The sequence below is a fragment of the Coturnix japonica genome, chromosome 19, assembly GCF_054131305.1.
Source record: "Coturnix japonica strain WE chromosome 19, WE-NBRP24, whole genome shotgun sequence".
Classification (NCBI taxonomy): Eukaryota; Metazoa; Chordata; class Aves; order Galliformes; family Phasianidae; genus Coturnix; species Coturnix japonica.
This window is the reverse complement of record NC_140681.1, coordinates 5,720,025-5,747,336: the sequence shown is the minus strand read 5'-3', so window position 1 is coordinate 5,747,336 and position 27,312 is coordinate 5,720,025. Positions and strand designations below refer to the sequence as shown.

Sequence of the window (27,312 nt, the reverse complement as noted above, 5' to 3'; positions counted from 1 at the left end):
CTTCCCCTTATGTTGGCCCTACCAGCATGGAAGGCAACATTCTACAAAACCACAGCGGAAGAAAAATTCAGTGAGAACAAGGATGCTGCTAAAAGTGCCAGAAGAAACCAGTTTTGCCTGGGGAGTGATGCATGGGGGTGATGGAGGCCATGCTTGTGTCTTCTGGGACTGTTCCATCTGAGCTTCAGCAGGCAGCAATGGATCCTCTTAAAAACCCCATGGGTTTAATGGCTGCCTCAGAACAATCAGCATCCTGCGGATCTTTAGCACTCAGAAAAGACCCCACTCTCAGGTCACTGTTACTACCATGAGATTTCAACTACAACAACAAAACCATGTGGTTGATTTGGTTGGATTACAGCATGCCTTCAGCTAGTACCAGCAAGGATTTTCCCCATGTCCAGTCCAAAAGTGTCAGTTCAATATTAGAGTGGAAATGTGCCTCAATACCATAAAATGTTTGACTTTATGATCTGTCTCCTCCTTACAGCTCCATTGCTTATTGCTGTCCTATCAGTGGAAGACAGGGTAGCTCTCAACACTGCTTTGTGCAGATGCAGGACTGCCAGCAGCTCACTCCTGCTAGAGCAGTGCTTCTAGAAACAGGAAGCTAAATTCTGTGTTGTTCAGCTAGGACTTCTCCTGTTAAGCTCCAGTCTGATCAGAGGGTCAAAACGTAGCACACAGTGTCTACTTTTCTCCTCTCCTCAACTCAGTGACCTGCGCAGCTAACCACCAAGCAGTGTCCCCTGAAGCCTGGAACAACTGCAAGCAATGAACAGCTTTGTGCCTAAGACAGTAGGTGTTTTGCTTTTATTTGGCATGCCAGAACCATCACAGCCCTGTACTTCTGCAAAACCTTTTAATGAGCTGAAGCTGACCACTGACCAGACAGCCCCTGAGGCAGCATGTGGCCAGGCAGAGGAGAAAGCAGTAGCAGGAGGGGATGCCCAGGCTGTCACACAGCATGTCACAGCCAGGCACAAGGGAGAGCTACAGCCTGGCTACCTCCATGAAGTCACCCAGCTGCCGTATCCAAAAACAGCACTGGCTGCAAGGACTGTCTTGTGATGACCGTTTGTCTTTGCCCTGGTAATTCCCATGCTTTGGAGTGCATGTGCTGTAATAGCAAATGGCTAGTTTTCAGCCTAAGCATTGATCTAAAAAAAAGAAAAATAAAATATTAGGGGGCACAAGAAGCATGTAGGAAAGAGAGAGACAAATAAATAAGAAAAAAACTAAATCTTTTCCCCACTATTCCCCAGAAAAGCCTTGCCAGCTCCCAATAATTCTTCTTGTATTTTTCTAGCATCTCCTAATGATTATCACCTGCCTCATGAGCCCACCTTGCACAGATTAAATAGGTGTAATCAGAGTATTAACTCCTCATGTGCTGATAATTAGCATGAGGTCCTGCTAGCCCGTTCTTGGCATTGTTTTAGTGTACTGAGTTGTCTGGTGACATGTGCCACTGGGGTGGTTTAATGCTATGGGCACCATTGTGCATCACACTTGTTAGAGTGAACATCAGCTATATTCAAGAAGCAAGAGGACTGGGTGAGAAATTCATTTTCTACTCTGACAAGCAGAGCTGACAGCAGTTATTTCTCTGAGAGAAAAACAGGTAGGCATATATGTGTTTCCAAGGCAGACTCGGTCCCTTTCCCAGGTGCTCAGTCAGTGGTTCAGGCTGTGACTCAACAGTTACCATACACTCTTCAAAAATAAAAATAAAATAAAGTGTCTTTAAGATCCATCTTTCGTAATTCTCATGTGTAAGTGGATTAGAGAGTGAAATTAATCACGCAGTTTATGTAAAGAGTCAGACTGGACCTGCTTAGAGGGCTTCTTAAGAAGCTTTGGCAAAGGTCACCCCAGAAAGCATGACTTGCCCCTTGGCTTCCAAATGCATGACTTGGTGCTATAGTTGCTTTGGAGCAGCAGCAGAGACTGGCCTGGCATATCCTCACTTTGGCACCTATGCAGTGCTTTTGAATATATTGGCAATTCATACCATGCCTGCTGGAGTGACTTTATTAGATAGTTCCTGGAAGATGAAATTCATATGAAAGCTCAAGTTCCAAGAGTCAGGAGAGTCTCAGTTTTCCCTTCCATCCTCATCAAGTCGGAGTATTGTAAGAAAATTTCAGGTGCATTCATTTACTGATGATTTTGGCAAATCTTAACTTTGACCACTTTAATCCCAACTCTCATTCTCTGTGGATATCTGCACACCTATAGATTTGTTCCCATGACTTCAGCAGAGTACACAACACAGCAAAATCAGGGGGGAAAAAATGCAAAATAAATTCTCTCTCATCTGATAGCGAGGTGAGCAGAAGCAGAACTGTCTGCTGTGATCTCACTGATATCAGTGGGCATTCAGATAATCTCAGGGAGTGATCTATGTTCACTCCAGTGTGGGACTGTGCTTAAACGAGGCACTGTTACAAGTGGTTCTTGACACGTCTTATTCCATGTCACCATGAAAAACAGAATATGCGTTCAAGATCAGTGTAAGTCACAGCTTGATTTATGCAAATATATTTTATATTATGCAAACACACAAGTGACCTTTCTTTAGTTAAAGTGAGTTGGCTTTTGAGCTCAACTGCAGAAAATTGAAGGTGTCTGCATTATGCAATGGAGATTTCTTCAGAGAACAAATATGTCTTGTTACCTACAGCAGGAGCAAAGAGACAAGACGTTTTACTAATATTTCTGGAGGAGATCTGAATCACCACAGAGAAAAGCTGGTTGGACTTTTTGAATAGAAATGTATTTCTGCAGAAGTAAGGTATTGCAGCCAAAGTAAAAAATGATTGAAAATAATGAGTTTTAAAACAGGAAAAGGCAGTGATGGAAAGGCAAAATAAAATAAAAAATAAAAAATAAAGTGATTGTTTTGTGTGATTGTCAGGGAAAAATAATTCTCAGTGAATTGGAGATATTTATTGAAAGTGGTCTTCCAAAATACATTTACTTCCACTGTTATTTGTAGTTTTTTTCTTTGATACATTTGCAATCACCTCTGCTACACATTTACTATGAAAAAGAATCAGTTTTGTTGTTTTTTTAATTAGAAGTAAACACAATTGAACTTATCAGCTGCTGGAAGCTCACATGAATGTTCTGAAATATTATTTTTGGAGAATCTGATGAATTCTGCTTTCTCAGCAACAAAGATTTTCTGAGCAAATTTACCCCTCTTCTATGCTGATATTAATAGATTCTGAGTTTTACTACACATTTTCGAAGTCTTACTTATGTGTAAGCTTTACAGCTTCTGTTTTCTCTGTTAGCTACATTCAGGCAGCTGAACATTTGAAAATGAGCCCTTACTAAGCACACTGTCAGGAAACAAAAGAAAACAACACACAAACACACACACACAAAAACAAAGAGAAAAAAAAAAAGAGGAAGGGGAGAGTGTAGTCATAAGCTATTGAGGCTATTGAGTACATTCAAGGCAGGGACGATGATTCCTAAGAAGTACAAACATACAAAACAGATCAGAAGAAAAGTAATGTGAAAAGAGGGGGCAAAACAGCATTTCACTTGTCACTGTGGAAATAAAGTGACATTGTTCATCATTCAACTCAAGGGATTTTATTTAATTTTTTATTTATTTTTTAAATAATAGATGATCTAGGCTTAACTCTACGTTAGAGCTGGTCCAACAGTACTGGATATTAACTCAGAGCCTTGCTAGGATGAGCTCGGTCTTCCTTGGAACCTGATGCAATGGGACAGAGTAAGTCTGTCTGCTGTCCAGAGCTGGTTATTCCTATACTCGCCAAAACCTGGCAATGATGTCAAGATGTCCAGTGGATGGCATCACATTTAAAGCTCAGTTTGGCAATCAACAGTATGAAGGACTGTAGCAACCTAAGCAACAGTCCAAATACAGAAGCAATCACAGTGCTAAGAATCAGAGGTGACAAAACCTGGGCACAGCTGAGCTGGATGTGCAGAGACAAACTGGACTCACTTGGGGACTAATTTGAACATCTAGCATAAGAAATTAAGCATCCCGGGGGTGCTCTGGGCCTGCAGCCCCACAGGTGAGGCTTAGCTGTGCTGACAGCCCCGCAGGGCCTTGGGCAGGCGCAGGCCTCGGCCTTCGCGCTCTTTGTTCAAACTCCACGCAGCATGTTTTGCAAAGCTTCAAAGTGCCACTTAACGGGGGCTTTCATTTTCCTTCCAGCTGAAGGGAAAGTGTTGTTAAACTCCCAGGCTGGCAAGTCAGAGTTTACACAGATGGAACAGTTAGCACAGACCGCAGAGCAAATACCAGCAACCAACCCGTTTCACACTTCTAAAGAAAGAGAGAAAGGAATGGCAGAGGCAGGCCAAAGCAAACAGGCCTTGGAAAACTCGAAGTCTCTGGCTGGAATTTTCAGCTGTTACTTTTCTTTTCACATTCAGGCTTTTCTGGAGATCTCTCGATTCAGCAAAGCAGAGAGGGCTTTTGCATTCATACAAAATGATTTAAAGCTCCGCGAGGAGCGCTGCGCTGGGTCCCAACAACCACAAAACATACATTGCTTGAAATTTTATAAACTTGGTTTTTACTGAGAGCCACATTTAAAAAATATATATTTCATTTCCAGCAAATAATATGTTGTTGTATTTCCTGCATTTTACCCAGCTATGGCAGAGGGGTGTGTCACTTCAGATGCCTTTTGCTTGTTAAACCTGAAGACCACTCAGATGCCCCCAAAAGAGCCCAGCATTTCTTCTTCCCTCTGGGTTTGCCCACCCAGCATTCTGCCCCACAGTCATTGAGGGTCTGGGATGGACATCACCAACCTGAAGCAGCTGCACTGCCTTGTTCTGCTGCTGCTGGCTCTCCCAGCAAAGCACTGTAGCAGGAATTAATCTGGGGCTCTTGCACAGCGATGGAAACATAACCACTAGGCCAAACCCAGAGGAATTTGTTTTATTAAGACACAGGGGGCATGCTTCTCCCTTCTCCAAGTCAGATTTTTTCTCATTCTCTAGTGACAAAGAAATTGCTAAGGCAAATGTGCAGGCAGAGCCACTAAAGAGTCTTCAGTTGGCATCTGAGACCTGTTGGGTTAATAGCTAGGGACAGGTAAATCGGTTCAGATAAAATTATCCTCTTCTTTAGAAAACCTTATTAGAAAACTGAAACATTTTTTGTGCTGTGTAAACTGCAACTTGTGCTAAAAACAGTGAGACAAGTTCTGCACACCAAAACAGATGATAGTTGGAGTAATTCATATTTCTCCATCTGAGCTTCGCTCTCTTTGGTCTTCCATGTTTCTACTCTGTATACCAGAGACTTGTGTCTTGCTCCTTGCTATATTCACAGCACTGCTCTGCCCTGCCACACAGTCAGATTATTCAGTACCTCCTGTGTTGCTGATAGCAAATTTTACATAGCAGCGTAGCAAAGCTGCAAAAACCCTACCTAATTCAGCAGAGGGCTTTACAGTTTCCTTTCAGTTGAGACTTAACATGATGTTATTCAGTTGTAAAACTGAATGAAATTATGTTCTTTGATGAAGGAGTCAGCTGGACATAGGGAGTTAAATAATAGAGCAGTTATTTTAAATGCCAACAGTCAAATCTTAAGCTATCTCATGTGACCTACCTCCTGAGGTCCTTCTTCACTGAATTATGCTGTCATCCTGAGGTGGGTACTTCTGCTGTAAAACTGGAGCATCCATATTCTCTCTACCTCCACCCCAGTCAAATGTTACATGTGCAGAAATAGTACCATTGGCTGGTTGCAAGGCAGTGATGCACCATCATAGCCGTAGCTCAGTGTGCTCTTACACTTCCTTATAATGCTCATTCATTGAATATTGCTGTTTATACAATTACTAAACTGCTTACAGTGATTCCTGAGTTTGGAATATTTTTCACTTATTTCAGTGCCAAACTTGTGAAGAAGAGACAAGAGAAAGGGGGCAGAAAAAAAGAGAAATAAAAGATTAACATCTTCCCCTTTGCTCTGCAGTTCCTGCTTATGGAGCCAAGTCCCTCCCTTTCAAACAACCTTTGCTGACAGAAACCTGCAATGATACATTGCAGGATGCACTAGAGTGCCATGGAAGCCAGTGCAACGTGACGCATTTACTGTACTACAACGTACTGTATCTCAGTGCTAATGACGTCTGGGTATTGAAATAGCCTCCACAGGGAGCAACGCTGCAACACCTGCTTCTTCTGGATAACCCAGTCTTCATCTCCTTGCTGCAATGGAGAAAAAAAGACCTTCTCAGAGAGAATGCTGAAATGGAATGTCACATTAGGGTATGCTTGTTAATGACAAGCAATTACAAGGTTGCCAAGTGTTCAAAAAGATGCTCCCAGGATTGCTAGTATCAGAATATTTTACGTGGCATTTAATTATCCATGGTTCAACTTCTATGCAGTAATATAAAATATAAAAGGCAAGAAAACCTTTCATTAAATGATGCTAAGTAATCATTAATCACATATTTATTAAATGATTGCATAACATAATGGGGCCTGGAGCATAGACCCAGTGGTCAAGGCATCTCTGACAATGTGTTAGTCTGATGAGGCTTGAGGGTCCAATTCTGCCCTCTGTTAAATCAGCAATGTGTGTAATCATGCTGATAAAAATAAAAACCGGTACTGAAGGCCACTTCTCAGGGATGTACCAGTTCCAAAAGTGCACAGCGTACCTTGGCTCGGGTAGGATCGTCTGCTTTCTGCAAAGTATGAGTCTGAGATGGGATTATCATGTCCAGCAAGGCACATCATCATGCTAATAACATGTAGGATGGTGATTCAGATAATCTTTTCCATGGTTGTTACTTTCCACTGGGCCTTTTGCTGTCATTACCCCTCCAGGAGGCTAAATGCATCCAGGCAAGCTGCTGGGAACTTTAAAGCATGATCCCTAGGGATGATTTTCCCTCTGAATGTTTTTGAAGGAAATTTCTGAGTAACAAGTCAGCACAGTGCTTTATGGGATCACATTCAGCTTTCTTACACATACTGCTGTGAAACAAAGTGAGTTAATACCTGACTGAAACAAGCACAGAGTTTAAATGTTTATACCTCTCTTCAGGCTCCTTTCAAACTCAAGGAGGAATAGATCAGCTGTCAGATTATTTCTTATTTTTAATGAGGATTTAGAATCTGGAGGAAGAAAATTATATACAAATTTACCACACTCTGTCCTAGTTCTCATCTTGTTTATAATTGATCTGAGTCACTGTCTGATGGATATGCTGCTGCAGAAATGTGAATATATGCAGCAATATTAATGCAGTGATTCTCACCCTGTAGTTCTATAGATAAGCAAGAAGGCTGCAACTTGAGCTGAAATGGAGCCTGAGACCCAGTTAGTACCACAGTTAGCTGCAGAGCCAGGCAGGAGATGGCTGGGCTTGGATTAGACATAAATATTCCATAACTGTCTTCTGCACAGTGAAGACATGCTCCTAGCAAATACTACCAGCATTAAATTGGAACCAGTGTTTTATACAGAGGCCATCTTTTCATGTCGGGATCTTCAAGTGAGAAACAGAGCTTGTCACTCTTGGACTCCTTGCCATGCATTCTTGTCTCGACAAAGGCTCTGAACTTTCAGACTAACTACAGGCTGCTTCCTCATGAGGAACTCATCCTATGGCACAGTACAGCACTGTGCAAGAGTACACCAAACTACACCCAAATCAGCCAGAACTGATATGGGATGTCATGTCCAGTATGGCTATCCACAGTCTACAACCATCGTTCTTGAATGGCTCAGGTGTCTCTTGACTCTTTCCACTGCTGGGTAGGGACATGCCAGAGCACCCTAGCCCTCCCTGCTGTGGTCTGGGGACCATGGTGTGATTGCCTGCTATCACACAGCTGCCACGTCTCATCCACTGCATCCTAGTGGTGCCTGAAGTTCTTCCCCTGTCTGCACTGGAAAGTACTTTGGGATAATTTTTGGATGACAGATATTATTACTATATTTAATTTTTGAAACTCCACTGGAAAAGTTAAGCACTCAAAAGAAATCCCTACACTTACAACTTCCAGCTTGTTCCCTATAAGAGATGACTGGAGAGTTTGTGCTTTTAATTATTATCATCCTCCCTTGAAATTATAGGCAAAGCACTCAGTGATATTCGAAACATAAATTACTGGCCTGCAGCCTTGTGCTACTGTTTCTCTATCTCTCTGCCAGGACTGCAAATCAATTTTCTGCATTTCTTTCAGATTTCTGAAGAAAATTGTGGAAAATAGCTGTTGGCACATGGCACTTTTCCACAATGGTTAGAACTACTGAATGGGGCTGTAATGGGCTGCCTTGGAGAAGCCAGCCCCGTTAAAATGCCAAACTCAGACAGATCAGAACACACTCTCAATCTGAATTTCTTATTTTTTTTTCCACAGGAAAAGCAACATAATTTTCACTGGTTTCTCCTGCAGTCAAGTAGCTTTGTAAAAAGAAATAAATACATAAATAAAATTGGAAATCATTTTATTATTACCTGTTTTTTTTTTCTTTCTTTTTCTTTTTTTTTTCTTTTTTCTTCCATTTTTCTGTTTATCTGTTTTTCTTTGTTCTGCTCAAATTCCACCCATCATCTTCTCTAACTCTGAATGACTTCCAGAGGATTCTGCTTAGTTCCAGTTGCTTTACTTTGGTGTTGGACCTGGAAATTCACCTGTTTAGATTGATGATTATTCACCCAGTAAAAGGCTTTTCCCTCAAAGTCCATTAAGGCTAGTAAGAAAAAAAAAAAAGAAGGTAAGAAATTAGAGGAGTCTTCTAGTCTGCACAGCAGGATTTCAGCATTTCCATGCATTGTGCAAAAAGATCTGTAAGGAGGGATAAGGGCATAGGCCTAAGCAAGGCAGCAGGTTGCACAAGAGCTGAGAATCAGAAGAACCAGAGCAGCCAACTCCTGGATTCCCAAGGAAGGAGTCTTCCAGAATTTTTACTAAGCCCTTTGGCCTGTTCAAACAGTCTTTAAAGAAGAAAAGAATGAAAGTGTGAACATATGGATGTGTAGTTTCAATTCAGTCTAAATCTTAAAGAAACCAAGTCACATCTGAGCTTCTTATTCCTTAAAACTGGTTCTTCCAAAACCCCTAGAGAGAGTCAGCTTCTGGGTTTTTGATTATATGTTTCATTGTATGGCGGTGATGTAATGTAGTACGTGATAAAGCCAGGGAACCAAGCATGCACCGAGAGCTCTGGAAGTGTGCTGGTTTAACCCAGGTCTGGATTCTTTGGATACATCTAGCCATAATTTCAGGAGCAAGCGTTTGAGGTTGGAATATCTGGTTGTTGGCTGGCTTGGCACCTATTTTGCCAGCACAAAGCAAGCTGCTGCAATGCCATTGTAAAGCAATTGTTTCTGAAGGGAAAAATGCATTAACCTATGGGTGTTTCATCTAGTGAAGAGGAATGAATTGCTATCTTCATTAACAGAAAGAATGACAAAGAGGCTAAATGAGTCAGAACAGGCAGAGACACAATCCTTTAATGAGCTGAACAGAAGCTGGTTTGTAATGTGAGGTTATTGATAATCCCAGGCTTTATATAACAGCATGATTCTGGGTCAGGGAGCAAAACCCACACGTTCCTATATGCATACACTGAGCTCACATGGTGTAAGGTAACTTCTGAGCAGATGCCTTCATCACAGCTTAAGCATCTGGTCTCAGGAAGTCTGATGTTTTTCAGAGGGGCAACTCCTCCTGTCTGCCTTCACAGCTCAGTGTGAAGGGCAGACGTTGAGTTTTATTCAGTTGACAGTTTTGCTAAGGATCACTTGGGCTACTGTGGCTCTCCATCAGTTTAACTCATCCCAAGAAACTCCACATTTAAAGATTTTTATTTTATTTTATTCTTTCAGAAAGTGTGCTCACATCCTTTTTGCAGCTTTAGCAACATTCTCTTATTTTGCTTCTTTTCTGAACATGGAGTTTAACATCCAGTTTGGTGTCAAGGAGCTGAAGCTGGTGGGAGGAAAGCCACACAGGGTGAAATAACCATGGTCTCTCAGCTCTTATTTTTGCCCTGTCTTGATACTGATGGTCTTGTATTGCTATGGAAGGTGTTTTACTTTCTCAGGAAGGTAATACTAATATACAGTGTGCTTTTATCATAACAAAGAAGACTTACTAATACAGCTAATTTCCTTTTTTACTTAATAACTTATTTAGTACATTATGACTCTACTGAAGGGCAATTACATTCCCTTAGCCATGCCAGGCTGCCAGAACTCAGCCTAGAGAACCTCACCTGGTTTCACTCCCCTAATTTCATTCCTTTTGCAGGAAGCAGTTTCCACAAGCCCTTATGGATTCTCATAGACTGCCCACGCTGCCCATGACACACTTGCCAGTATTGTCTGAGTACTGGCTTCTCATTATGGTTCTGTAGAATTCAACTTACGATACTAAACAAAACTTGAAACAGTCAAATTCTGAGTTCAGTAGTCAGTTGTGGCTTCAGTAGCCTACCTTGACTTTCCTCCCACAGTATTCCCTGAGAATCCTTTGATTCCCAGACATAATTTTCCTGTGAGTTTATATGGACAAGCTTATAATTGAATGAAACAGAGAAAATCCCAAAGAACAACAAGAGTGACAACTCCTGAGTCTGCAAGTGACACTAACAATACTTGTATGAAGTTGAAGGCATTTTCATTCTCTTAACTGTCAGTTTCCCTTCCCTTCCCTTCCCTTCCCTTCCCTTCCCTTCCCTTCCCTTCCCTTCCCTTCCCTTCCCTTCCCTTCCCTTCCCTTCCCTTCCCTTCCCTTCCCTTCCCTTCCCTTCCCTTCCCTTCCCTTCCCTTCCCTTCCCTTCCCTCCCCTCCCCTTCCCCTTCCCCTTCCCCTTCCCCTTCCCCTTCCCCTTCCCCTTCCCCTTCCCCTTCCCCTTCCCCTTCCATTCTCCCCCCCCTCCCCCCTCCCTTTCCCTTCTCTTCTTCTGCAGCTTTCCCACTACAAGCACCATTTTGTGTCTTCCTTTAAAACAAAACAGTTGGTAAAAATATCCCATGTTATAATAGAGTTCCTGCTCATGAGGTCCGGCAGTAGGTTTGCAGAAATTGTTTTGCTTACTGTTGTTCACATTTAAGAAAACCGCAGCTGAAAAGCACACACAAGGAATAATGGAGGTTAGAACTGCGTTCTGGATTTTGTCACTGTCACTCACTGGGGACACAAAATGGAACAGAGGAAGAAAAACGTTTAACAAGTACAGATGACCCCTGGAGGGGTTTTGAAAGGGCAAGCCGCGATGTCAGAGCATGCTGCAGGTGTTGAGCTGCTTAGAGAGAAAGCACAAGTGTTAGCATGCACAGGTGTCAGCAGCTGGAGAGCCAAAGTGCCAGCTTCAACATGCATGAGCAAAGCCAGGGAGCTGAGGGGCAGGGAGCACAAGCAGGATTTCTGCAACCACCCCACTATGAAGGAAGTTTGCAGCAATGCACTCCCTTTCTTTGGCACTGTTCCATTGCTTTTCAGAAGTCTGCTTCAGTGCACCTGTAAGAAAGGGACAGGGTGATGGGACAGGAGGAGGATCCTGCCCCAACAGTCGTGCTCCTAATCAGTGATGGAGCTGCTGTGCTTCCTAGAAAGCACGGGGCTGAGCCAAAAATGCAGCTGAGCTGGTGTCCTGTTGCATTGGCAAGAACAGCAATTGCATGTCATTGAACTCCCAGAGTTCACAGCACTGAGAATAGCAAGAATTCTCCCTTCTTGAACAAAATGATGTATTCCTCCCTCAGCTACAGAAAAGAAACAATGGGGAAAGATGAGGTTTGCCAAGAGCAATGCATCCCTTTCATTTCAGTGTTCTCCCTGACATGTGAAAAATGCATAATAATTACAGAAAAAAAAGCGAGTAAGTGCTTTACAATTTGGAAATATAGTCAAAATATTTCTGACAAAACATTTTTCCACCAGAAAGAATCAAAACACTGTTGCACTGAAAACAGGAATGAATCAATGACAGTTATTTTGGACAGACTACTCAGGCTAAAGGAGCAAGAAAAATGCCAAGAGATGCCCGTATCAGGCTCGAGAGGTTGGCAGCTCCTCTGAGCTTTTCCTTGTGTTTTGAAAGGAGTATCTGTGCTCATTTCTAAATGTCATGAACTGTTCTGGCACGATGCAGGTTGGAAATACAGGTTTTTGAATAGGGGAAAAATAAATTGCAGTTGGAGAAGAAATTCTGTAAGGCCCAAAAGGCACTTTCCATGGAGTTCTTCAAACCTGGAGACAGCCCTGCTACCCCAGTCTGGGTTTTCCTATTCCCTCTGCAGCATGAATGCACTACTCACATGTTTGCTGTGTCTCATTTGGTTGCACAAAAATGAGTGGGTGAAACAGTTTAGATGAAAGAGAGCGTGTGGCAAGAGATCAAGAAAATAATTATTGCTGTGATCCACTGTTGGAGCTAAAATCTCAATTAAGGGAGAGGATGAGCAGGAAAAGCTGTTAGTGGAAAGAGATGTATATGTATGTGCACATGCGGTCATACACTCCTGCTCCTTCTTGTGTTTTCAAGAAATACTGTTGAAATCAGTCCAAACAGTCCTTTGGCTACAATCACCTCCCAGTCCTGAAGTTAGCTGGATTTCTCAGAAACCTAAAAGATTGTTTTGGATCTTGCTTTGCACAAAGATTGTGCAGCACCTTTGCATTTCAGGAAGGAGTAGGATGAGTTCACTTCATACAGAGCTATGGAGACTTCTCTACAGCAAGTATGTAAGCAGTGTCATCTGAGCTCTGAGCAACCCTGACACCAGCTGAGGCTGGTGTGCTATAGAGGAGGCTGTGAACGCATGCAGACATCTCCTTTACTGTTGGTTAACCCTTCATGGATGGGTGTGAACCAGGCTTTAGAAATGCTTCATGCAAAGTACGTAAACTGTATTTAAACTGTTGGTTTATCCGTTAATGCAATGGCACATAAATCTGTCACTCGTGCAGGTTTGCTTATCCTCCTTGGCTGAGAAGAGCCATTCATTTTACAGTGGAGATCACATGTGCCCTTAAACTGTGCTTTTGAAACACAGACATACTTCAGATGTGTATGGGTATGTCGGGGAATTAAGTTTCTTCCCCTCTGCTTTTGACTGAACACCTATTTGCATTGTGGCTCCTCCTGTGTGCTCAACCCAGGGGAGCACAAGTGGCCACAGCTGGGCAGGGAGATGGGGGAGCTTGGGGGGAGCACAGCCAGGCCTGAGCAATAGCCCCTGCTGCTCTCGGACCTGAGTGATGGAATTGGAAGGAAATGTTCTGAAGGCTTGGTTTGGTTTGCCCCTTAATTCCCCCCAGCAAATAGCAGAGTGGATTTTGCATGTAAATTAGTGCCTGCATATTTCTCCCCCATGCAGAAAGCAACCCAGGCTTCCTAGCTATCAAAAGTGTGCTTCGATGGCACCAAGCAATGTGGTCACTGCCACTTCGTGAAATGTGCAAGCTCTGACCACCAGCCCTGCTGCTAAAGAGCCTCCAAGAAGTGAACTTATAACAAATAAATAAGTGAGCAAAAATCCAAGCTGCAATTAAACATGTTGTGTCAGTGTCTTCCATTCTTGTGCACAGAATGCTCTCTGGTCTTGAAACTCTAGAAAACACAGGCTCACTCCAAATTCTTAGAAGGCAGAGTGAATGTTAGTACACCTCAGGGCTGGTGTCAGCACGAAAACTGCAGCTGCACTAATACAGTCCTAAATGAGTATAGGTAAAAATACAGCTTTAGGACAATTGTGATGAATTTGTACCTGGATAAACAGAATGTTAGAAAAACTGTTACTTATGACATTCCCACCTGCTTCTATTGCAGCTCAGTTGCAAAGCTTGCCCAAGCTCTTGCGTTCCTGCAATTCATTGCTCCTGTGCCATTAAATGCCTCCATTTTGGGTCATAGCAGTACTGGCAAAAGACGTCAAAGGCACAATAGAAAACTTAGTGTTGCAAGCTCCTTAAGTAGGCTCAATCATTTTATTATTTTTTTTTCTCCTGGGAAATTCCTGCCTGTACAAGGGTATTGCATCTGGTGAGGCTGTGGGGATATACATGTGGGTGGTTCAAGGTGTGGAACGATGTCACCATTCTAGTTGGAACACGCTGATCGTGATGTCGTATCAAAGGAAACCGCTTGCAAAATGACTGTCAGATGAACCCTGGGCAAAGGAACATAATGGTTTGTATGTATTTGCAGCATTTGCATAACCATGCAGCATCCTACAGTCCCATACCTGTCTGCATAAAGGGAGGGGACCTTCATGTTATGAGACAGTCACATTCCAGGACAAGCCACATGGATGAAAAAAGAGTGTATTTCAACCTCTGCTCCAACTTACATCCAACTTACATCTTACTAGACTGCCAAGGAAGATGTTTTTGCTGAAAGATGCAAGATAATCACATTCAATATGATACAGCTGGCTTTAGGAGCCAGCTATCTCCATTCCTCCAAGGCTAGCTCTGGTTCTGAAGGAAAATGTATGTAAAGAGAATCAGGAGTCCCTTCAAACTGTCAGTACTTCACAGTATGAGAACCTTCTAACAACAAGGACAACAGGCAACAGCTTTCTCTTGTTAGGCTCTCCAAAACCAGACTGTTCCCTCCATTATCTCCAGTGACTAAAGAGAATGAAACACCTGGATCTGGGATGTGAGTTGAGGAGTTGGAAGTTAAGACCAGGACTGAAATTTCTCTAACAATCCAGAGCATTTTGGCTTGATCTCATCAATCCTGAAATTCTATTACTTTACCCTCATGTGCAAATAAGCATTTGTAATAGTTTCAGTTCCTGCTAACACAGCTATTCCTTGAATGAAATGGTTCATTTGTTTTAAAGACCTAAACCAACACTCAATCCATATATTTTAAAAACACAACGACTGAAACACGTGTACCACAGCATGAAACCTGGTTTGCGGTCCCTGCTCTGATGGTTTCTGATGCCACCAGAACCCTTTGGCTGAATGACTCCTGTATCAAGCACCCAGGCTCTGTTCACAGCCCCCAAACACCGATGGCATGGCTGGAAGGGGACTCCCACTGGGCTGAGCTGATCGCAGAAATATGAGTGATGCTTTAAGTTCTCCAGTCTCTAAATCATACATTTCCACTGTGGGCATGGATAACGACCATCTTTAAGGTACGGAAGGAGGGCTGTGTGAAATCAGCAGGCTGAAAGCAGTGTTAATGGAGGTTCATTCGAGGTAAGGCCGTAAGCTAAAGGCCACATGTTGCTTTTATGGCAGCTTTCCCCCTTGCTTGCCATCCTGAGCCAACAGCTCCCTCAGAGCCCTTCATGCCTGCACACACACTTGCTGCACAGACACAAAACAAGCAGGAGAGGCTTCCCTGCTGAAAGCGTTTAATATTCTGTCTGTGCTGGCATGCTCTTGTCTTGCTTCATAAAACCTGTTGAAAGCCAGTCAATTCATTAATCTTTTGCCAAGAGACGTTAAATGCCAAACAGGGAAAGACGATAATGACTTGTCAGTTCATAAGAAAGGGCCTCATCCTGCAAGGTGCTGAAAATGGAAGCCACGGAGAGCCGGAAGGTGCTTGACAGGCTGCAGGATGGATCCTTGTACATTCTCTGCTCTCCTGCTCTGGTTTGATGCACAGCTTCCAAAACATAGGCAGAAAGGTGTGAGCGTACAAGGAAGCCATGAGCAAGATGCTGTCCTCAGGGAGGTCTCTTCAAGTGATCCAATGTATCAGGGGGGTCAGCAGGACTGATGGGGGTTCCACAGGAGAAAAGTTTCAAAGCACAAAGAGGAGAAGCAGAGGCAGCTTGGTCCATTGCCAGCATGAAGCCAGCACTTCAATCCTGCAGCAGATAAAGCCCTGGCAGCGTCAAAGCTTTTGCAACATGAGATCCCCGATCCAACTCTAAACTGCTCCATCCCTATCCTAGGCTGCAGGCACTGCTTGGGGCTGGCAACCTGCAGCATCTTCAGTCCTTCTCCTCTGCACAGCACCGCAGCTGCAGAAGGCAGGAGGAAGCAGCACTGCTGGCCTCAGGCAATTGCGGCACGTGAGTCAGGCTGCAAAAAGGCAACGAGTTTCACTGAAAGCCTGTAGGTTTACAGATAAATAATTGTCAAAGCCTTTTTAAATTATTTATTTCTATTTTTATTTATATTTTTTTAAAATGTATTTTCATTGGATGTCTTGAGATTCTGAAGCTTAGGATTTTGAGCCGTGCCGGAGGTTATATATGTTGAAAGAAAAGAGAAAAAGAATTCTTCATAGGGTTGCATGACTCACGTAGCTGGAGCCTTACTACTAATAAAACTGTCGTTATCACAGGGTTTTCATTAAGCTAATCAGAGTGGGTATCACTGAGGTCAACCACAGTTTCCAAACGGTGCCGTGGTTCCAGGGCAGTTAACGATGCTGAAGCGAAGCACTAAAATCAAGTACACTCAGCCTCCTTGTTGCGCGGGAGAAGTGGATCAATACTGAATTAGAGGTGGATAAACTGCATTTAACTATATTTAACAATACCACTGATAGCACTTAAACTTATTAGGTATCAATTATCCCCCAGTTTCACAGCAGCTCACCTCCGCCTCATATCTGCAGCATTCAATTGCTCCAGCCAGAGTTTGCTGCAGGGCTGCTGGTGTTCTGTCCCACAGCTGATGAAGTTGGAGTCTCATTTCATGGAAAGTTTTTTTCCTGAGTTGCTCATCAGCCCTAAATCCCCCTAAATGAAGCCAAGCTGCTGTGTACCATGCTTTCTGATTTCCAGCGGCCTTCTAAGCTTAATACTTAGGCATCCTTCCCAGTTGGAAAGCCTAAGAAAAAGCTTGGTAGGAAAACCAGCTTGGTCGTTTCTAGTTACTGCATATCGCTGGTATGATTCGTAATGAAACTGGAGTTTTCTGCAGTGGGGACAAACACCCTGCACACTTTTGCAACAATTATTCCCTTTAGCATAGGCAGTGTACAAGGCACCCCGTGGCCCTTCACTCTGGGCTTTGTTGAAATGGCCTGAACACTTCAGTGAGGAGGGAGGATAAGTTGGGGGCTGCCTTCTTTTGCTGCCCGTGGATAGGAGCAGGAAATGGGTTGGCACTCAGGTGTGTGATCAACACGATCCTCCTTCAAACCAATCTGTTTTGTGCTGATAAATGAGGATGGGCAAGTGCCCATGTCATCTCAAAGCCAGTTTCTCCTTAGCATGCACAGGAAGAGCCAGGTCCCAAAAGGAGGAGGAGGAGGATGCCCCATAGCTGTGCCTCTTCTTCTGGCCCCTCCATGAAGGGCTGTCCATGGCTTTGCAGCAGAACCGCTCTCAGGATGCAGAAGAGCAAAGGGACTTTTTGTTCTTCTTCTAAGCAGGATTCCCCTGTGCAGCCTCCATGAGAGACTGCTGGAGCCTTTGCTCTGCATCATTTGGGACCACCTCTCGGTCTGGCAGCTGAGATACGGGAGACAGTCACAGGGTGCCAAGTGAGATGCAGCCTCCTTTCTTCTCCAGTAGTTGCCTTTCCTGGACCCACCCCAGCTCACAGCTATCTGTGGTGTTGGTATCAGCCTCTCCCTGAGCGCTGCAGGCCCAGTGCCTCAACCCGGCTTCTTTCTGGCAGACTTGTTTATCTGGGTGTTACATTGCTCCAGGCCAAGGCTTAGTTTCTGTTGTACTTGAGCCAGTGTACACAGCTCTGGCAGCTTTCGGCACATGGGAGGAGCATCGTTTTATCCCAAAGTCTGCTTGGGGAATTGATAACTATTCAACAGGACAGCAGAAGGAGAGGATGGAGCAATGAGAGGGGTCTCTCAGTGGAGGGGATGCAGCAGGCAGTGGGACAAACACTATATGAATAATAAATTGAGGTGCTTTAAACTTTTATTTTTATGATTTGATGGTGGTTGTGGTGGTGAGCTCCAGACTAGGATTAATGAATCCCCTGCAGCTATTCTGCTTTGACTAGATCTGGCGGAGATTACATTAGAGAGAAAGGGAGTGGGGGGATGGAGAAAGAAATGCACCACTTATCAGAATGCTTATACAGATAGGAGCTAAGAGGTGTAACCTGATGAGACATCTTTCATTTCATACAATGCAAGCCCTGCACGGTCCCTCTGGATCTCTTAAACAGAGATATAATAAGCTCTTTGGAGCCTCCCAAAAGCACATCACACTATGGAAAGTGTTAGGAGCTCATTATGCAGCAGGCTGCAGGAGCCAAGCATGGGGCTGAAACCAAGAGTAAGTTCTGTACCCACAGCAGCTCTGGGAAGCAGAGCTTTGCAGAGTGAGATGCAAAGACACGGAGGTCCCTTCTTGCCCTGCAGTGTGCATGCACATCCATAGTGTAGTGTGGATGCTTTCTAACCTGGGCATTTTGCAGAGCCTTATGGTCGCATGGTTTTCAAACATGAGCAAAACAGAAAGGCACGGGGGGCAGGGGACTAACATTATTCACATTTGGTGTTAGTGGTGACAGCAAAACATGGAAGAAATTCAGGGAAACCTGCAGCCTCCCCTGCCCCTGGTTCACATCTGGTCACAATTCCCTGCTACTTGCCAAACAATTAAAAACAACAACCTGTTTTATTAGCTGTCACATCCCATAAAATATTTCAGAGCCCTTCATCAGCAGCTGACGTCCTGTCAGTAATAGTTCTGTGTGTTAAAAAAACCCAAACCAACACATTCACAATATTATTCCAATGTCTGGCTCTCAGGTTTATCTCCAGTGCCTATCACAGTAGCATTCAAGCACTGAATGCAAGGTTAACAACTTTACAATTACGGATGTGAAAGATATATAGATGTTGACTTTCCTCCCACCTGGAGTCTGAGTAACACAGGTCTTACAGGCTGCTTGTCCCATGCCTGGCCCTCTAAGGACAGTACATGGGCTGAGCTTTTGGTGGCGTGTGGCTGGCAGGGACTTTAGTGGAGATAACCAGACTAAAGCTCACTGCTGGGGACTTGTTATTGCTAAGTGCAGGCAGTCCCTGTCCTGCCACCGTGGTCCCTCTCCAGCTGCTGCCAAGAGCTTAAGGCATCTGGTCCAAAACACACCGACCCCTGCAGCACAACCCTAACTCTGCCAAGACTGCCAAATGCTGCCTGTTTCTGCCCCACAAACAGGCAGACTTCCTGCAAACTTTTCTTTCTAAGATGCGTTTAGCAGAGCTTCAGAAAGTTGCAGTCACCTGTCTGTAAGAATACAGTGCTCGAGGCTGAAGTAAGTGATCAAGACTGAAATCAGGCTAATAAACTCTTATGTTTTAGAACTCTGAGACGAAGTACTGAAAACCCGGGGAAGATATTGTCTGCTTTTTATATAAATTGAAGAGGTTGAATTCATTTTCTAAACGCAAATCCAAGTGCAGAACAGAACTGTTTTTCACATTCTGCATATTGCACAGCTGCAGAGTGCAGCCTGCCTGATGGAGCTCACAGCGCAGATGCACCAAATGTGATGTAACATGTCTCAGATCAAACACGGACTTAGTGGGCAAAGCAATGAATGGAGCCCAGGCCCCTGGTTCAGAACAGCTGCCCGCTCATGCAAACATCTATGTTGACATCTTTAATTTTCTCCCCAGGCCTTATTTTTGAAGGGGTAACCTTACATCCAGCACCACTGTTTTATTGCATGGGTACATTCTACAGGGTAATAGACAATCTCCAGTTAAATCACCTGGGAACCAACAAAGCAAAATGAGGAGGAAATCAGATATCAAAATGCTGTTACACACCTCTCAAGCATCAGGAGCTGGCAATCTGCTCCCCTCATCTCATAGGGCTTGCCATCACTTCCAGCTGCCATGAATGGGGCCCATGGCATCATGTATGTTTCAGGATGAAAACTGGCTCATTTGCTTGAAATGATCTAAGTTTCACATCTCTGTTTTCAGATATATTTTGAATATTAGCACAGCATGATTGTCTGGCATGGGAGAAATCCGTGGGTCAGATTCTGCCCAGTGCTGCTAGCACACAGCATGCGTAGGCATCAGATACAACAGCCTGAGCATAACCAAAAGCAGACTTTAGATCCGCATGGCTCCAGTGAATGGCAGCTGCTTGGTCACCTCTCATCACATCTCTGTGTCCTTCTACAGAAGCTACTGGGCTACAGAAACTGATTGCCAGCCCAGAAATGACAGAGTCTGTGCAGCACAGCAAGGAGCAGGCTCATGCTCAGACTCCTCTGGCTTCATGTTCCAGACTTCCCTAAATAACAGCAAGTACAGCCTGGTCAAGACATGGCACACAGTGTTTAATAGCAGGATGGAGAGGAAAAGACAGTTTTCCTCTCTGTAGGAGCAGGACCATGCTTAATAGGAGCATAATTTTCTGCTCCTGTATAATTGTATATTCAAATGCTTGCAATTGCATGCAATTATTTGCAGGTCTGAAAAAAGCCCCACTAACTGGCTGCAGTGAGAAGATGAAGACAAAATAAACTCATGGTATGGAGGTGGTTCATCAGAAAAAAATAATTGTGATAACAGAAAGGAAAATAAAGGCAAAATCCAATGTCAGACTATCACAAAGGAAGATTATGTGGTGTAATTTGAGTAGTACAAGAGGAGCACATGTGGGATCAGCCCTCTAGTCCTGCAGGCAGTTTCAATAGGATGTGATTTTTTTTTTCTCTTTGGAAATCCCAGCTCGCACGGTATATTTTCTGTTGGATGATGCTCTGCCTCAGCATTTTTAACAACAACAACAAAAAACCCAGCACGGGTAAACCTCGGACAACGCTTTGAACCTCCAGGCCTTCGGTGCTCTTAGCAGGTGAGCTGAGATAAATCGAGCGGCTCCAACAGGCGTGGGGCACTCGTGCCTTTAGCAGCACACCGGACTGCTGGAGGAGAAGAGGCGGGTGGCAGAAAGCGCTCTTTGATATATTGATATAACATCCACTCTGAAACCTCAGGGAGCCCCGTCTCCTAATATTATTCTTTCTTCATTTTCAATTCAAACCAAAAGTGAAAACAGAAAGAAAATAACCCTCTTTTCTCTCCTTGCTTGCTTTTCTCCCCCCCACTCCTTCCCCTCCCGCTCCTGAAATGGGAGGGGAAGAGGAAAGGGGCTAGAGCCACTTAGATCAGTTTCATGCACAGGAGAAATAAGACAGGAATTATTTTTCTTGTTAGCCTTTTTGTAAGAAGACAGACAACCCTTTCAGCCCAAATACAATATTGTAATTGCTCATATTCAACTGACAGAGGTTCCCAGATGAGCTCCACTGAGGCGTCATTTACTAATCTGTCATGTTCTATAGCACCCGGCACAGAGCGCTGTAAAAGTGTCTTCTTCTCTCTAAGTTATTTATATAGTTGGCTGAAAGCGCTTTGCTTGTACAAACTAGAAACTATTAGATTAGACCAGCAGAGACAGCCAGAGGCAATCTTTTTAACAAAGTGAGTGGGATTCAAAGTAGGGTTGGAAAGCAAATATTATTTCACTGGAAGTCTATTAGAGGTAGTTCCCTGGATAACAAATAAGTGCTTTGTTAGCTTAGCTTGAAGAAATGCACTGGTCAGGTTGGCAGCAGCTGGGTCTAATGGCAAACTGTGTGATAGCAGATGATAATTCTGTGATCAGTGCATTGCTTAAGCCAGTTTAGCTCTCGCCTCCTTCGCAGCTCACCACATCTCTGGGGTTACCTATTTAAAGTGCATGTCAGAACTTAGCAGCTGGGGATAACTCTGTTTGTTTTAAAACTTCTCATCCTAACACACGCACGCTCACATAAAAAAGAGAAGTATGTAAATTCAGCCTATCAGAAAGCAAATATTCTTGCTGGTGAAGGTTGAGAGGTTGTTCGTGCTGGATTGCTTCAGCAAAAGTGAGCTCTGGGCTCAAACCAAGGTGAGGGCACAGATCTCATCACGACAAGCAGAAAGGCAGAGTTTCTAAGTATCAGATGAGATTAAAGGATATTCATAAAAATATGTCAAACAAGTCATAGTTGCTATTAGCTGCTAATTCCAGCAAATACAGCTTTCATTCAACCCCTGGGACTGCTGCTGTTAGTACTGGATAAAGTGATTTTGCTTTGGTACAAGGCAAAATGTCTCTGTGCTGTAAATCCATATGAAGATGATTCCTAAAAGTAGAAACATGTCAGTGTAACACCTTGGGATCTATTTCTTTCAACGAGAGGTGCTCCATCCATGTAAGAGGTTGCTTTTATTTATTATTAATAACTACTTGCCTGCTAGATGGAAATTCCCTGTTTGGAGCTTCTAGTCTGAGATTAAAAATAAAAATAAATATATATATATATCAGTTTCCTGTGCAGCAAGTTGGATAAAAGTCAGACAAACTACAGGATGCACAGAATGCTAATAGGCAGATGATGACAACGTTATCTAAAACAAGAGCCTGGATATCTCTCACTGTGGTCTGGACGGCCTGACACACCAAATCTTCCCAAAAGACCATAGCATATCCCCCCCATTTCTGGTATTCACTGCAATACTGGCTCCAGGATGGATGCTGCAGTAACACTGGGCAAAGGAGTTGGAGAAACCATGGCCCATGTCCTGCTCCACTGTGCCCAGAAAAACTGGTTTCCTGCTGGGAAATGCATACCCAGTGTCTCTTAGGGGGTTGGTAGGGGCCTGCCTGATACATTCAGCCCCTCCAGCAGTTCGACCAGCTGTTGGGCATTGTGCTTTGCTCCTTTTCTAAATGCAGCAGTGGTGCCACCCAGGGCTATGCACTGTCTTTATCCAGAAATTATATTTTCAGTCTCAGGCCAACCTAGATACACATATCCTAGGGGCAGGTCCATCCATAGGGTGAAGGTAACCCCACTCCTTACATTGTCTCCACATCCATACAGCCTTCTCCACACCAACAGTCTGCAGGTTCACTAATTAATTAAGCTTTGATTGCTCCACAGCTCATCTTTGGCTCCCCGTGCCTGATCTTTGAGTCTAAGAATACAAATCTGTGCTGGAAAGATGTAAGCTGATGACTATAGCGAGAGAATGGGTAAAGTGGATACTGTGAAGCTAATGCTGTGAGTTCATGCGGGTGAGCTGTTGAGCAGATAATCTCCATTTAGCTTATCTCAAAAAGCCAGCTGAAAAATATGCTTTTACCAACACCCTTCAATGTCTCACTAAGACTATTTACCCAACCTCCACAACTCATGCAAGCAGATAATTAGCTGGACCTCATCCCACGGCAGCCAGCACTTAGTCAGAGGAGAAAGTGCAGAACTTGCCCAGCCTGCTCCCACTCCAGCACTGCTGCACTCACTTTCTGCAGAATCATTTCACTTTCCTAGCCCTGCTTTACACCTTCGAGGAAGTTCACCCTTTTGCCCTCCTCCCAAGACAGCCTCCTCAAAGAGGACATTTGCTTTTTGTTCTCTGGGGCAGGGACGAAATTGAGAATGAGAGGTTTTGTAGAGGCACGGTGCAGCAGGAAATCCAGCCCAGAATTAACTACGAGCTGTGCAGGTGAAAACCACCATCCACTCATTAATACTCCTAAATGAGTTAAAATGCTAGGGATTCCCAGGGACACACCTGGGCTTTACCTTGCCAAAGGAGTGGGAAGAAACAAGGTCCCCTCCCAAGCCCAAATCTCTCCTACGCAGTTGCGTTGCCCCAATTCCCCTGTCTGCCAGTGATCCCAAGCATGCATCCCTTCCACTTGCAGTTCACCTCTAATAGGCTGCTCATCATAATGACGGGTTAGCCTTTCTGTTGCTGGAAGCAGGCAGCTAGATTGCAACTCCCTTTGATCTTCCCTCTCCACTCTTCCCGCAGGGCCATATTTTCCTAAGGGAGAAGGAGGTGAGAGCGCAGCCATGTCACCAACTCCCTCTGGAACGAGCCAGACAAGTCTTTTATCTGCAGGGAGGTTTCGCTCTGTTTGGGAGGATTAAGGTTTCTCCAGTTTGACTAGAAGCCCTCACCTGCTGATAAAAAATGTGTTTCAATGGCTTAGCACACCTGGCTCAATGCACTGTGAGTATATACTTAAGTGGGCAGTTTGTTGGAGGTATTGTAGTCCTACAGGCAAACCCACAGGAAATTAAACATTTTGGGGGAGCATGAGGACAAAGGAGTAGAAGTCTCACATTCCTCCTCTATGAATGGAAGATTTTTAATTCTTCACAAAGTGTGAAATCACTGTTATCTCTTCTGTACGAAGGTGACAAATAAAGCACATTTCCTTCCAGGCAATTAATGAGGTGGGGCCAGAAGAGGGAATTTGTTCTTATCTTTATCTGCAGTGACAAAAAGTCCCAAGTGTGACTGGCTTTTTACAGTCACTCTTGCTCTGAGTTTGACGCCTTTACAGCCTCAGAGAGTTCAGGTGATCTGCAGGGACATGGAAAGCAGAAAATGCCCATGGGACAAACATGCACCCTGAAAGCTGAATACCTGCAGGACCAATCATCAGCTGGTAGAAATGGTTCCAATTCCACTGCAGTAAGCATAGGCAGATGTAGCCTGTTGGGATTTACTCCTGCACTTGCATTTTTCAGCTCAGAGCACAGCTTTCTCTGGCAGAGCATCTGGGCCCATCACCAGATCCAGCTGTGTGCTCCAGGTGCAGCTGGGCAGGCTCCCGGCACAGCCCACATGGCAAGGCAGAGCTATGGGGTCAGGCCGGCATGGGACACTTGTCAGTGGGCTGAGCAGAGCAAATGGGACTGGAAAGCACAACCCCAGCTCCCAGCCTGGTGAGCAGCACTACCCCTGAGCTTCAAGCTGAAGCATCTTGCTGGTATGTCGAGTCACAGAGGAAATAGATTCTTCATTTTTGTTTCTTCCCTATTTTCTGCCTGTTTCCTCCTTTCTTTTTGTGTAATTCATTCATTTGAGGAAATGGATGCTCCTTAGGGGAGTGGGGCCCTAACAATTTGCTTTAACCTGTGCATGTGTTTCACCAACAGCAGCTTCCAGAAAAGTGGAAATTCAAGGCATTTGTCTGGACTGGCAAAAAAGAAATTGTGGGGTTGATTTTTCTCTTTCCTCTTCAGTTTGGTTTTGTTTCTTTATCAGCAGCTCTTCCCCTTTCCCTCCTCAGAGCTGGCTTGCTCTTTATATCACTTCAGGCAGGCTGTAATGATCTTAATGCAGCTCTGATCTATACGGGCCAGCAGCTGAGTCTGATGATATATTGCAATCTTTATTGCCCTGTTACTCCCATTCTCTCAAGTGCTTCTCCAGATCGATGGTGAAATTCCTCTGCTTTAGTGGCTTTAAGGCGGGAGGTCTCTCATTCACCAGATGCACAATGAGCCGAACTGTCACAGGTTGGGTTTACAGATGCTCAGTCTGCAAAAGACGTCACACAGGTCCATGCTGAGAAACTGTTGGCAAGGGAAGACCAGAATGAATTCTTGCTAATATCACCCAAACACACGCACTAAATAATTCTGTTTGGAATTAGTTCTTTCTGGTGGATCTGGATCATCTCCTTACTATCACATCGTCACAACTGTAATTTGATGGAAACTGTGGGATGGGAATGATTCAGACATAAAGCTGGAGTTTGCTCTATTCAAGAGAGTGAAGACTTCAGTGAGAAGCAGAGAGAGAAACTCACAAATAAAAAAGAAAGAGTGTGTACATCAGGCCTTCTCATTTTCACAATCAGGACCTGAGATTAAGGAGTCTGAAAAGTTATGTTGTTCCATTTGGTGTGAGTTAAGTTTTTAAGCATATGGGAGCCTGTTTAGTGCTTCTGCAGTTCTTCAGTATAAATGCAACTCTTACCTGCATTTCTTCTCAAAGCTCACATTTCAGTTCATTCCTTTTATTTCCTTCTCTTGCATCTGTGCAATTACCTCTAATTCTGTGTGTGGCCAAAGCCCAAAATCAGCAGCAGCCATTGCTTAGCTCCACTGTTGTCATATCCGCAGTATGGTCCCATTCACTGCCTTCTCCTGGGCTTCTTTACACCTCCAGCCAAACCTGAAACACATTTGCAATAGGATCTCCTCTCTTTAATCTTTCTAAATTCACAGGGAAAATGTAAGTTGCTGAAATTAACTCCTTCATCCCTTACCAGATTTGGCATCACAAGGATATGAGTGGAAGGAGAGGGAGAATTGATTCCATATCCCCAGAGGAGGAGGAGGAGCATAGAGGAGCTGCTCCTCAATCCTCCCTGGCTCCAATCTAGAATGATAGAACCACTTTTCCTAAAAAATATAGTGAAACAATCTTCCACTGAGAAACATTCAACAGAAAAAAAAAATGTTGTTCTGAACATCCAGACAGCTACAGCCAGTGCTACATCATACTGGATGCATTGAGGATCTATCTAACGTACTGGGGCCTACAATTAGATTTTGTCACGAGGAGAGGAATTTGCCAACTTTTTGCATTGGTTATGTGTTGTTTATCCTTTGGAAATGTACTTCTGGTCTGGAAACTCTCCTGGGCAGGATTCTCAGCACAGAAATATGTCATTCCAAAATCCAGTGAGGACAGCGAGTACTCAGCAAAGAGGTGACAAGAGAGGTCTGAACGGTCTAAGAGATCAGGGGAGGAAACTGGTGATTAATAATGTAAAATCCCTCACCTCAAAGAAACTAAGGGCACAAACATGAAAATAAGGCAAGCAAGATGACTTCTCAGCCAGAAATGCAAGAAAGGAAGTCAGATCTATCAAGTTTGGTCCCACGTGAGTCTTAGGACAGACAGCCTTATGAATAACACTGAAGTATTCTTGTATTTATGTTGCTCCCTTGTTTGAAAGCTATGCTGCACGTATGCCATGGGGTAGCAGGAGGACCAGGCCTTAGAGGTTATTAGAAGAAAGATGCATGTTAGAAGGAAGATGCAGAAGAGACTGATGGACTGGAAAAATAGTCCCCTATAGGAACAAATCTTAAGTGCCAGCAAATACGAGAGACCGCAGTAGATTGAATGACGTTGTGTGTGTTGGGAGAGCTTCAATTACTTAATTAAGGAAACGATGATACTGAGAGCGGTTTGAAGAGAAAAGCTCTCTCATTTGGATTCATTTCACTTTATGTCTTTTTGGTGAAAGATGGAAATAAAAACGGAAGCAGACATGAAATTTAATAATGTTATTGCTAGAAACTAAAATGGAAAAAATACTGAGAATGAATTAAAGCCGAGGCATAAAATGCTAAAAAGGAGAGAGAAAAATGGTCATGCAGTACCTAAATAATTCATTTATTTCCAGCAGTGGAAGAGGATTAAAAAACAAGATACAGTGATTACAGCAGGCAACTGGGAGTTGGAACTCTTGAATTTTATTTCTTTTCCTTAACATATGTCATTCTGTAAGCCAGTCTTTCCATGCTTCAGTGTACTCAATACTTTGCTGCATGA

At 43.8% G+C, this 27,312-nt stretch overlaps 1 long non-coding RNA gene across 2 annotated transcripts in view; it reads right to left on the bottom strand.

The window, feature by feature from the left end:
- Nucleotides 1–24,081: 24,081 nt before the first annotated feature.
- LOC107322900 (uncharacterized) overlaps nucleotides 24,082–27,312 on the bottom strand; it is a 58,078-nt gene continuing 54,847 nt past the window's right edge. For both annotated transcript variants that reach the window (XR_014935941.1, XR_014935942.1), the window contains 2 exons: nucleotides 25,794–25,920; nucleotides 24,082–25,281 (listed from right to left, as the gene is read on the bottom strand). This is a non-coding gene — a long non-coding RNA (uncharacterized LOC107322900). The remainder of the gene's footprint in view (nucleotides 25,282–25,793; nucleotides 25,921–27,312) is intronic.